This window comes from Protopterus annectens, chromosome 5.part0, assembly GCF_019279795.1.
Source record: "Protopterus annectens isolate FY-2018-M chromosome 5.part0, PAN1.0, whole genome shotgun sequence".
NCBI lineage: Eukaryota > Metazoa > Chordata > Ceratodontiformes > Protopteridae > Protopterus > Protopterus annectens.
In genome coordinates this window covers 939,175,701-939,189,079 of record NC_056735.1, presented here as the reverse complement: position 1 = coordinate 939,189,079, position 13,379 = coordinate 939,175,701, and positions in this window count along the sequence as shown.

Sequence of the window (13,379 nt, the reverse complement as noted above, 5' to 3'; positions counted from 1 at the left end):
TCCCAAACTCCCCGGCCCCCACCACACATATCTGAAGAGAAGGTCCTCAAAGCCTTGTTAAGGCAAAAAACACAGCCTCTGTGGGACCAGACAACATCCCAGGCTGTCTTCTAAACAGGCTAAAACATGAACTAGCATCACCACTAAGTATCCTTTTTTAATCATAGCCTAACCACAGGCTTTGTTCTGGCAGAATGGAGAACAGAAATAGTTATTCCCCTCCACAAAGGTGGCCTTGCAACAAACCAAGGGAATTATAGACCCATAAACCTAACCAGCCTCATCTGTAAAGCCATGGAATGTATCATTATGGACCTCATAAATAAAGACATAGATGACCTCCAAGCCCTGGATCCTACCCTATTCAGCTTTGTGATGGGCAGATTCTGCCTGTTAAATCTGGTGGATTTCTTTGAAATTTGTGACCAAGGCAATTGACAAGAGCAAATTTGTGTACACAGCATACCTCTACCTGGCAAAGGCTTTTGACACAATCCCACATTCAAGCATTACTGATAAACTTAGAAAACTGAATGTAAACCCCTTCATAGTAGATGGGTTGCCAACTGGCTCACAAACTGGGCACACACTATCAAAGTGAGTAATGCCACATCAACCAGCAGACCTGTCACCAGTAGAGTGCCACAGGGGTAAGTGCTGAGCCCCCTGACTCTTTGGTGTATATACTTCTCAGAAGCTCAGGTCAAAACAAAGGGGTTGTGGCTGACTAAGTTTGCAGATGACTGCAAACTAGATGCAATCATTGAATCCCCAAATGATGTTGATATACTGAGGAGGGTCTCAAGCAGATCAGTGACTGGTGTATTAGTCACGGTCTCAAACTGAATGCAAAGAAATGCATCATCATTCCCTTTAGCACAATGTTTCCTCACACTATCAAATTAGCAACAATACCCTAAGTACCCATGAAGTGGTAAGGGTCCTGGTATCACAAGTTGACTGTGACCTTAACTTTGACCACCATGTGTCTACTGTAGTAAGGACAGCTTTCTATGCAGCACACTTGATTAATAAAGGCATCGCCTCAAGAGCAAAAAAAGTTATAACCCCCCTATACTTAGCACTTATCTGGCCCATAATTGAGTATAATGCCCCATTTGGCATGTACCATACTAAACACCTGCAGCAATTATAGAGACCTCAGAGGTTTCTAACAAAGAAGATCAAAGGGCTCCAGCATGTGCCTTACACAGACCAACTAAATTCCCTGTCACTATACTCCATATAATATAGACTTCTTAGGGGAGACTTATGTCTGGCCTACAGAGCAATCTAAGACCCACACCTAATGAACCTGTTGCATATCCGTAAATCAAATGGGACTATGACTGCCACGTCTTTGGAACAGGCTACCAATCATGTGAAACAGAGCACCAATATGACACTGTTCAAGAGGAACCTGGATGAGTGTATGGAGCACCATAAATTCTTACCAGGGACAGAGACCACAACCCTCATGGACATGGGCAGTCATCACTAAATGCAATCTTGCGTACTGACTAGCATTTCTATGGTATTACATTGGGATGAAATGGCTAGGCTTAAAATGACCTCCAGGTTGATAGCCTAGTAATCTCCTATGATCCTATAAAATACTGTCTATTTCTCAGGCTACAATTCATAGTCATAGCCTGACAGCAGTTTTTGGCCATTATGTTATGTTTGTCTGATTGTAACTTATCATGCTACTTGATAAAACCTTATTTAAAGAACAGAAAAATATATATTTTATAATTTTATTAATTCAGATTTGTTGTATCACTGGACCTAACTGTAACACAAAGAAAACCTGTTACTGCCTTTTGGAACTGTATAACCTAATTATTAAACAAATTAAAATTGATACTAACAAATTAATTCATGTATAAATTAATAAATGCAAAACTGTTACTAACAACTATTAAGTCTGTTTTTTTTTTCTTAAACAAGAAACATCTTTATTGAATTATCACTTATGACATAGGCAATCTTCACTTATGACACAGGCAATCATACATTAATATAAATGAAAACAAACCATATTGACATATTTTCATTTGCAAACATTATACATCACATATGATCTTCTACAGCAAGAGGTTCTCCCGTTCGATTCTCGGCTGGAATGCCTTCTGTGTGGAGTCTGCATGTCCTCCCCATGGTTGAGTGGTGTTCAAAAGACATGCGTGAATGGGCGTGCCTTCGTTGAAGGTTAGTTATCGGGCTGACACCTCGGCACCATAAAAATCTACTGCCAATCATTAACGGACCGGAGATCCGCTGTGGCAACCCCTAACCGGGAAAAGCCAAAAGAAGAAGAACAACAACAACAATGATCTTCTATACTGTCATTGTTGGTCAAATATTGCATAGCACATTCAATTCCTGCCTTCCCTTAAGCATAATTTCTCCCCCAAAATATTATTCTGCATGCATTATTCCCACAGTTCCCATTTTCCCCATGTAATTTGCTCATACCCTTTTCTAAAGATGCCACTTCCAGTCTGTTTATCTCTGTTACTATATTCACTCCTTCTCATACATTTGGGTTAGCCTTCAACTTCAATTTTCTAGTAATTAAACTTAACAAGGCCTTATTATGTCTAGGTAACTCTGATTCTGTATCTCAGCTCAAAAAATAATTACCTTAATTACACCAATTTGCTCACCCACTATTTCTAAGAGAGTTTGTAAAGTAAGAGAGTTTGTAAAGTCATTAAACTCATTGCACTCCAAAATATGTTCTCAATTATCTCTTTCTTCTCCATCACTCCTCAAAGATTTGCAGGCTGTCTGAGGAAAAATTATTTGAAGCCTGCTTAGGGTATAAAAATAAATATGCAAACACTTCCAGGCAAAGATTCTAAATCTTCTAGACTTGGTTACATATTTGGGAGCTATACATATATTCTTAAGTTGTTTCTTTGTGAATTACTTATCTAGTCTCTCTTCCCAATCTTTTCTCACCTCCTCTGATTGAATCCTATAGTTATCATGCAATATTTTATATGCCCTACTAATTATCCTTTTTTAACAGCAGCTTTTTTTATAGATTCTACTAACAACTCTACCAGTACTGGTATTTTACTGAGGATCTGCCTATTCCTTTCTCATTGACTATAATTTGATATCAGTCCCTGACAGGGAAGGCAAACTCTAGCCTGCAGTCCAAATGAATTATTCACCTCTTGCAATTGTATTACCTTTCCCTCTCTATTTGCTCCTAATATCTTGGTTCATTTGCCAGTTTTTTCCAGTAAATTTATGCACCCTCTTGCCTATTCTCTGTACCATGATTGCAGTCATCCCTATCAGCAGAATCGCCTTTCTCCATTCCCTTGTTGGCTTAGTTTTTGAATAATTTTTGCTACTTTATGAATACAATATTATGTATGATTATTGTTACTCTCCTTAAGGATCTGCATCCAAGATCCAAGTCTCATCTTGTTACTTGAGCTTTTTCCATGTTTCATGATCATCCTTTTCCACTTTGAATTATAGCTTTCTGCTTGTGCTAGGCATAGCAGCCTCAACTGTGTAGCACTGAAATACCCCTTCAAATCAAGTAATCCCAAACCACCCTTTTCTATTGGAAAGATCTACTTATCCCACTTGACTCTTGCCCTCTTTCCCTCCCAGATAAAATTCTTCAAGTCTTTATTAATTGCTATCTACAACTTCTCCTCTGGTTGAGAAAAATAGGTCTGCCCTGCATATAAAACTAAAGGGACTAACATTTTCACTGTTTGTATCTTGCTATCCATACCCATAAAAAAAGCTTCCAGATTCCAAAATGGTCACCGGTCATTGAGCACACACTCAAAGCTGCTCCTAACTCCTGGCAATATTATCTATTTACCAGAGCCAACATCGAGTGATAAGAATCATGAGGAAACAAAGCAATTTGCTTCAAAATAAATATCTACTGCACAAAAGGCATCATTTCTAGAAACTAATAGCAAATAACTGACTTTAATAAGCTAGCACCTGTCTGGAGAAGGGGATATGTTTCCACGTGTTTATTGGCCTTCCTGGGAACTGAGACCTAAGAAGATGATTTAAAAGCAATCTTAAAAAATGTCTATTCAACCTGAACAAATGGAGACACAAACAGTGAAAACTAAACTATCACTAATAGCCTCCCCTGAAAAGGATACCACTTCTAAATGTCAGAAAACTAGCAAAACACAGAAAGACACCAATAAGCCAGCTGTGAGATCAAAAGCAGAATCTCCATTTCCTATGGAAGATTTAAAAACAGCCCATTCAACCTCTCCAATCAGAAATTCAAAACTTCTCAGTTAAACTATCATTGTTCGGAAAAAACTTAGATCAAATAATAACAAGACTAGAACAAATTGAAGCAAAAATAATGGCAAATGAGGAGAAAGTAGAAGAAATACAAAAGAACATGAAAGCTAACAACAATACTGTCACAGAAATCCAATAGAAACTAATTGATCTTGAGGCTCGAAGTTGGAGAAACAACATACTGGTTCAAGGGGTTCCAGAGAAATTTGATCATACTCAGCTGCTCCACATACTGAAACAAATCCTCAACACTCTACTGGATAACAAAACCACTGCCTGGGAAGTCATCATATAAAGAGCACACCGCTCCATTCACAAAACTCAGGACCTTGACAATCCATGACAAATTTACGCCAGAATACTAAATACATCTCATGTCTCCACCATCTTATCAGCTGCTAAACAGAAAAGAAACATTACTTGGAGAGGTCACCGAATCACAATAATGCAAGACCTTCCGCTCCCCATAAAACAACAAAGGCAGGCACTGTCTAGTTATTGTGCTTATCTAATAAGCAAAAAAATCCGCTTCCAAATGAAGTACCCTGCTTTACTGACCTTCTAGTACAAGGAGCGCACATATCATATTGTCAACACAGAAGAGGCCAAAACTACATTTGTTAAAGCATTCAACAAAGTCAGTAACAAATAAAAGTCCACATATGTCTGAGAAACCCTCTACATTGGCTTCATATATACATATATATATATATATATATATATATATATATATATATATATATATATATATATATATATATATATATATATTTATATATCATATCGTCATTGCTGTTAAGTACTTGGTAAATTAAAGAAAAGAGCTTTTTTATAAACCAGATAACACCAGTTCTGCTGTTGTAGAATTCCATTGACACAGGAAGTTCTTCAAAAGCTTCCACACTTGATGATACTATGTACCTCTTCCTGTATAACCCTAACAAACAACAGAAGACGTGGAAGGCAAATAGGAAGAGGGGAAAATAATGTGAGCAAAGGGTGAGAGGAGAATAACGAGCTGTACATTAGAAGCCCCTTGCTAGTTGAACAACACAAAAAAACTAAGACTATACGCAATTAACCTCACCTAGACAAAACTCAAGACCAGAACAGAAAAACACAAGAAGCTGGCCCTCGGAGCACCATGCAATTGCATGTACCTTTACCTTCTCAAGGGCAAATTTAAACAACTTATAACCAAAGATAACTATAATTTAACCTAAACCACAAATTCTTTAACTGATACCATTGGTCCCATTTACTGTTAGGCAAATTTGTGTTGTGAAATACCAGATCAGTGAGACACAGATTGATACCTGAGCAGTGACATTGTTTCTCAATTGATACCATCGAACTGTACTCTGCAATAGCATTAGGATTACTGTAATGCTCTCGCCTCTTTTTTTTTTTGTGGCAAGGTGTTAAGAAGAGCTAAAGGAAGTACACAAAAAGTGTTAATGGATGATTAATGTGTATGGCTTAAATGTGTTGTTCATGTAAGACATGATTAGGCTACAATATATTTGATAATGAGGGCAAACTTATAAGGCTTAGTGCTCCAATGCAAAGAACATATAAGGCAAGGCTATGCAGGCAAAGCTTTCAATGCCTGAGTTATACTATGTACACTGTAGACCTAATTAAGTAACAAGTGTTACCTCTTGGCAGTGTTGTCCGGGTTTGATGGTTTATTTAAAAATGATCCGGGCACCAACGGTATTAAAAACCTTTTTGTTAAGCAGAAAATCGAGGACAATATGATAATTGGGCTAGAGGGATGAATAATCCTTTGTATATGTTTAAACCCTTGTTCTATACTTCAATAAACATGAATGATAAACAGTTAAGGTTGTTGGAGAAGTGAGCCAAAACAAGGTTACAGTCTATTCAAATCTGATAAACCTCCCCTAATGTCTCAGCTGAACAGACATCTTGTAATGTATTAAAAGGTCCACTAGGAATAAAGCCTTAACCCTTTTTGCCCATGCTATATACAATTGGGGATATACAATGTACTGGCATCCAAACATAACAGATTACATGTGTATAAGTCAAACACAAAAGGGAAGGGGACAAACAATATTCAGCTGCTGTTTGCAGAATGAGAGTCGTAGGCACACTGACACACCTCCAAATAACATAGAGGGAGGGGAAGATTATCTTCACAAACTGATAGACACCATCCTCTAAACTAATCTCAGATGTGTTTTTATGCACATTTAATATATGGCAGATATTTTTTTTTTTTGTGGCAAGGTGTTAAAAAGTGCTAAAGGAAGTACATAAAAAGTATCATTGGGTGATTAATGTGTATGGCTTAAATGTGTTGTTCACCTATGCATGAACAAGGAACTTTAGTTGCACTGACTCTTCTTTTGTATTTCAAGATCTTAACAGTATGATGAAGCCATATATCATTTGAATGGACAGGAAAGTTCACTTTTGGACTTTAAATAATATCATTACAGCTCAGATTAAGTGCTGATTGAACTATTTCTGATTAGCCAAGGATTTAGTACAACAACTCTTACGATGGTAGACAAAAATGGTTCATATAGGGTCTACCATAAATCAATCTTTCAATGTTCAAGGAACATAGCCTCAGCACTGATGTTAGCTCTTTTATAGCTCCACAAGAGGTGTCTGGCTTAATTTAATGAAAAAACAATATTACCAAATGGATGCAACCCTTGCAAATTATAGATTAACACCTCAAAGCAGCATATCCAAGATCAGACACAACAAGCCCATACAACTACAGACCTATTGCTCTTATAAATTTAGATATTAAAGCACTAACTTCAATACTACCAAATAGATTATAAAAAGTAATTCCTTTCATAATCGCACCTGAGCAAATAGGTTTTATGAAATGTAGAGAGGTCTGGAACAATACTTTAACTCTTCATACAATAATGATACTCTTGACAAAAGATAAACTTCCCAGAAATGCTTTAACAGTTGATGCAAGCAAAGCTTTTCAGGGACGGCTTGTGCTATTGGACTTCAGGACTGCAGCCCCCTCAGCTGTAAAAAGAAAAGAAAAACAAAATAAAAAAGTAATTAGCAAGTCCCAGAACTTCGTGCATGGGTGCTTGGCTTTCCTGGAACTCGATGCATGTGTGCAGAAATCCAGACTGCTGTTTAACCAGTCTGGATTAGGAAAGAAGGCATCAGACTACAGATGCCCCAGAAGTCTATGCAGTTACAACTGCATAGACTGGAAGGGGATTAGACTGCAACTGCTGCAGGCTGGATAGCTTCCCTCGTGGGAAGGACTTGTATTGTAAATGGCTGGGACTTTGAAGTTGCAGCAGGAAGAGGGATTTCAGATTAAGCTGGGACTCTGTGTGTGTGTGTGTGTGTGTGTGTGTGTGTGTGTGTGTGTGTGTGTGTGTGTGTGTGTGTGTGTGTGTGTGTGTGTGTGTGTAACACCCCAGTTAAATATACATGGTGGCTAGAGAGAATCTCAGGAAATATACCTGGTGGCTCAAGAGAATAACTCAAGCTCAAACCCTGTACCTTGGGTGCAGGTAGCAAGAGCCTGAATTCCCTACCCACCACCACTTGTAAAACTATTCAGATTTTTGCCTCATTTTTTGTTCTGTTGCGTTACTCATAAAATCTGTGGTTTTCTGAATTCTGAATTCACTAAATAATGACAGACATTTGGATTTCAGAATTTATATTCTTCAGAAAGCACATGGTAACACAAAACCTTTTATTCTAGCAATTGTCTAAGTTTATAAGATCAATATCTGAAATTGGCCCTATTTTTGGGGCTATATTCCCCCATTATTGGCTTTGTCCAAGTTTTTTGTGCTAAGAGGTTAAGTGCTATGGTGAGAACAGAATTCAATGAATATGTTTGGGGGCTGTATTCCCCCATTATTAGCATTGTCCAGGTGTTTTGTACTAAGAGGTTGTGAGCTATGGTGAGAACTGAAATCACTAAATGATAGCCATTTAAGTTCCAGTCTTACTATCTTTCATGAAACAGCTGATTTGGTATAGTGGTATGTTGCTCTAACTGTAGTGCACAGAGTCTGGGGTTCAAGATTTGGCAGTGAAATGCATGGTGGTAACACAGCATTTTATTCTATCAACTTTCGTAAATTATACAAGCAATATTTAATATGTGCCCCTGGTTTTTGGGCTTTTGTCCCCCCGCCAATAAATGTTGGCCTTTTCCAGATTTTTTGTGCTGCAAAGTTGAGGGATACAGTTGAGTGTCGAGTGGATTTTACAAGGAGCTGTTAGCTTCAGGGGAAGAGAAGTTTAATGCTGCTTATAGTGAGCCTGCTTGCATTATTAATAGCACAGCAGGTAGTGTACTTGCTTTTGATGCAGAAGGCTGTGGGTTCTACCCTCACAGTATGCAGATGCATTGCTGATACTGTACTGTGTTGTACTTTTAAAGGGGGTGGTTGCTGCAGTCCTGAGACTGTCCTCTTTGGGATACATAGTAACTATGAACCTGTTATCAGTTTGCCAGCCATTCCCCATCGCAATATTACTAGCTTATCATTTTTTTAATGTAACATAGGCAGTTTATTCCTCATGGACAACAGGCACTTTGTAGATGAAACAATGAAATATAAAGTTGTTTGCTAGCAGCAACCTCTTCTTTAATTACAGATCTCTTTAATGTGGAATTATTTAGATGACTTTTACTTCTGCAGAGATTGCGCATATATACTGATACTGGTGGATTGTAGAAGTTTGAGTAGACTTTTATGATGGAAATGTTCTGAATTGGGCAGTTTTGTCATTATTGATGCATGCATTTTGTTTCATTGTTTACTGGAAAAATGTTCAAAACAATAAATTTAAAATGCCCTCTAACAACTGTACTGTGTTATACAAGGAATATAATTTAATACAACCAGGAAGGTGTATCAAAAAATGCATGTATGTTTCATGTGCAAGGGGCCTATGATTTGAAAACAGCCCAAAGTTAATCTTTATCTGCCACTGGTCAAATGTATTTTCTTTATATGTGAGTTTCAATGCTGTTTCAATGAATGTAAGTTTCAAGGGCAGAGAAGTTTTAATGCTAAGTCTGTTTTCATTGTAAGACTGCATTGCTTTGTTTAGCAGATGTCTATTAGTGTTTGTGCTGTAAAGTGTAAAATAAAACTTTTAAATGAAATCCAAATCATCATAGAAGTAAAGCAGCATGCACAATATAGTGTTTATGGTAAATGGAGTGAAATAGCCAAGTAATGAGATGCTGGAATTGCTGCAGGGGGGAGGTCCCATTCGACCATGATTTTGTGAGGGGGAAGGACGACAAACTCAAAGACAGTCCCAGCTGAACTATGTCTCTCAACTGTCCAGATTTTCACAGAATGAATAGATTTTTGCTTATTATTTTTGGTTTGTTCCTCATAAAATTTGTGGTTTACTGGCAAATCATTTAGGAATGAAGTCACTAAATAATGGCAGACATTGAATTTCAGACTTCATACCTTTCAGAAAAATGCATGCTAAAGCAAGACCTGTTATTCTATCAATTGTCTAAGTTTATGCAAGAGCAATTTTTAGTACTGCTTATATGTTCCCCAATATATTTGGCCTTATCCAGATTTCCTGTGTTAAGAGGTTGAGAGGTACGTGCAAATAAATCAATTTATAGAATTAGGTATATCCAGATCTCTCAACTGTCACAATTTTGGCTCAAAATGTTGCTTCCCCCTAATAATCCCTCCGCAAAATGGCAATTTTGGAAAAAAAGCATGGAGGGTTTACAATTAATAAATAATTGTAATGATCAGAGTTATAGATTACTTTTATTTCAGAACTGTATGCAGATTCTCTTATTTTATCAGCTGCTCAACTTAACAGTACTAATATTAAAAAATTGTCCCTTCTTTGACAGGTGTATTGTGTGGCTATTTTATATTTTTGCATCACATTTTTGGTCCGTTTTCATAAAATTGTGTTTTTTTCTGGCAGATTAGTGGTAAATCATTAAAGACTGAAGTTAGAAAATAACGACAGACATTTGAGTTTCAGATTTCATACCCTTCAGAAAATTCATACTAATTATCGTTCTAAGTTTATAAGACCAATATTTAAAAACTGTCCTTAGTTTTGAGCCTTTGTCCCACTTCTATTTATGACTTTGGCTACATTTCTTGCTTTGAGGTTGAGAGATATGACAAATGTGTCAGGGCCATCACTATCAGCCAGAGACATTTCAAATTGTGACATACTTGTTGCACCCCACTCCCCTATGTAGTGACTCTGGATGTGTCCAAGCAAGGCAAGGAGCAGTTATGCTGTGTAAGTGTTCAGAGTATCCCCCCATCCAAGTTAGACACATGTACTACAGTGGCTTTTCATCTGTCCTTGATTTTGCAGAATGTTCTGGTTTTATGTCATATTTTATATTGTTGATTTATGCTTCTTATTATTCAGAAAATGCATGTTGTTGCAGTGCCTGTTGCTCTTTGTTTAAGTAGCAATGCTTTAATGACCATCAGGTAAGCTTGTCTGAGATTATAAGATGCAAGTAACCTTTAATAAGCACACTGTTAAAGAATTACCAACATTGAAAGCCGTTTTGTTGTTGCCATGCAGAGAATATTCACATAACTAGATAACATATAAGCCTTAGGTATTGAAATGCATATGACAATATTTGTAATAAAGGACAGGATTGCAGTATTTTCAGAAGCTCATTACATTTGTTGGAGACTTGCAGTCATCTTTGCAGGCTTTGCCCATAAACTAAACAGAATGGCAATCTATCGTGTGTGGTCCATAACCTGTACAGTAATCCTTTAAGCGTTTTATCTTGAGCTTGTTTTCTTGTTTCCTGTTTATTTTTTACTTTGATCATGTGTTCCCCATGAAACAAGTAGATAGTTGTTGTTAGGCAGCAGGTCTTTTTGGATAAGAAGCATTTTTACAAGTGGGGATATCACAGAGATTGCTAATTTCAGCATGTTACTTGGTACTTTTATGAAGTTGAATATAAATTATAATTAGAACTGCAGTGCAAGGAGAATTGGTTTCAGTTGAGTGCAGCTTGTTTTTTATATTTGATTTTGAATGGCATTCCAGTAATGTATTTAAAAAGTAATTTATTTTTTCATGCCTCACAACCTTTTTGTTTCCATCTAGATATTAAGTAAGCTGTCATGTAGACAATGCACTCAAATATTCGTTTTCTTCTACACTTCATTTTGTCTTGATTGGACTCTCATAATGATAGTCTGGCACCTAGGGAAGCATATTTAATTAAAGCCTCAGTTTTTCTGGTTTTGAGCATAGGTCCACCCCTTTATAGGTGGCCATACCCCTTCCCATTGGTCCTACCCATTCAGCTGTCTCCTGCAGCCCCCACTTTGATTTGAAGTCACCAGCCACCACTTAAGCTTTTGATAGACTGGACTTCAATTTTTATTCAAAACAATGATTTGCTTCAATATTCCCAAATCTTTCATAAATATAATAAAACTATCTATCAAAATGCTTCAACCACATTGTTTATTAACTAAATCCAATCTCAACCTATTAAAATAACAAATGGAACCAAATAAGGCTGCCCTCTATCTCCCTATCACTTCATTCTCTTCCTAGAACTGCTCCTACTCTATATTGCTCAAAAGACATACCACCATATTCCAAAAATTATTAACATTGATCTAAAGTTTACCACATTTGCTGATGATCTCAATATCTACTTTGAATTCCCCAACACTGATCTACATAAAATTCTAAAAAGAATAAAACATTTTTGAAAATAGCTAATTACAAAATCAACCCCACAAAAATCTATAATCCCTTTTAAGTACAATGAATCATACTTCTCTATAACTCCAATTGCAGTAAAATATTCAGTAAAATACTTGCGTATCAACTTTGTTCACATGCAAAATGATCTGATGAAAACCAGTTTACAAGGAATGTGGGAAAAAATCAGTCAGGACATATCTAGATGGAAAAATATAAACCTATCTCCTTTATCGAAAACAGCCATCATTAAAATGAATATTTTACCAAGCATCCTATACTAATTCTTCTTCCGGCTTTTCCCGGTTAGGGATCACCACAGCAGATCACCTGTCCACTCATGATTGGCAGTGTAGTTTTACGGTGGCAAGTTGCCAACCCGGCGCCCAACCTTCCACAGAAGGCACACACATGCATGCACTCATGCCTAGGGCCAATTTAGAGTGTCCACTTTACCTACAGCATGTCTTTGGGAGGAAACCAGAGCACCCGGAGGAAACCCACGCGACCACAGGGAGGACATGCAGACTCCACATAGAAGGCACCCCAGCTGAGGATTGAACCGGAGAACCTCTTGCTGTGAGGCAGCAACAATAACTGCGGCACCACTGCAGCTGCCCAAGAATCCTATACTAATTAAATGCTATAAATCTAAATATCCCAAAAAAGTTTTTTTTACCTGACTTTAAACTATATTATGATTTCATCGGATCTAGCAGAATTATTCAAATCTCGAATCATGACCCAGACAGCCAAACCTGGTTATCAATCTGGTGCAAAATCTGGTATAAACAAATAAAATCACTCAACATAAACTCCAAAGCCCTCCCCTACATTCAACTTAAAAATAACTGCCCCTCCAAAATTCATCTGATGATCAAGAATATGATAATAATTTTTCAAAATGTAATATCATCACTTCACCTACAAAGCACATTTAAGTTACTACAACCAATACATCTCAACTCAAACTTGAAACTAAATAACAAAATGATTGACCTCAGAAACTATCCCCAAATTAAAGATATAATGGTCTGGCAAATACATAATTTAAATAACTTAAACATATCAGACTTAAGATCCCACTACAGAGTAACTAGTAAATATGACCCTATGCTTAGACAAATTAAGTTACTAGTCAAAATCAAGTTCTCAACAATAAAAATAGAGGAGTCAGACAACATTCAAATAACCCATAAAATTCTTAAAACAGTATCCTAAAAATCAAAAATGCTTTCCAATGCATATAAACTAATCTCTACAATTAAATTCTATTCTTCACTTCTTTTTTCCAAACACTGGGAAGAGAAAAATAGTAATGTTTC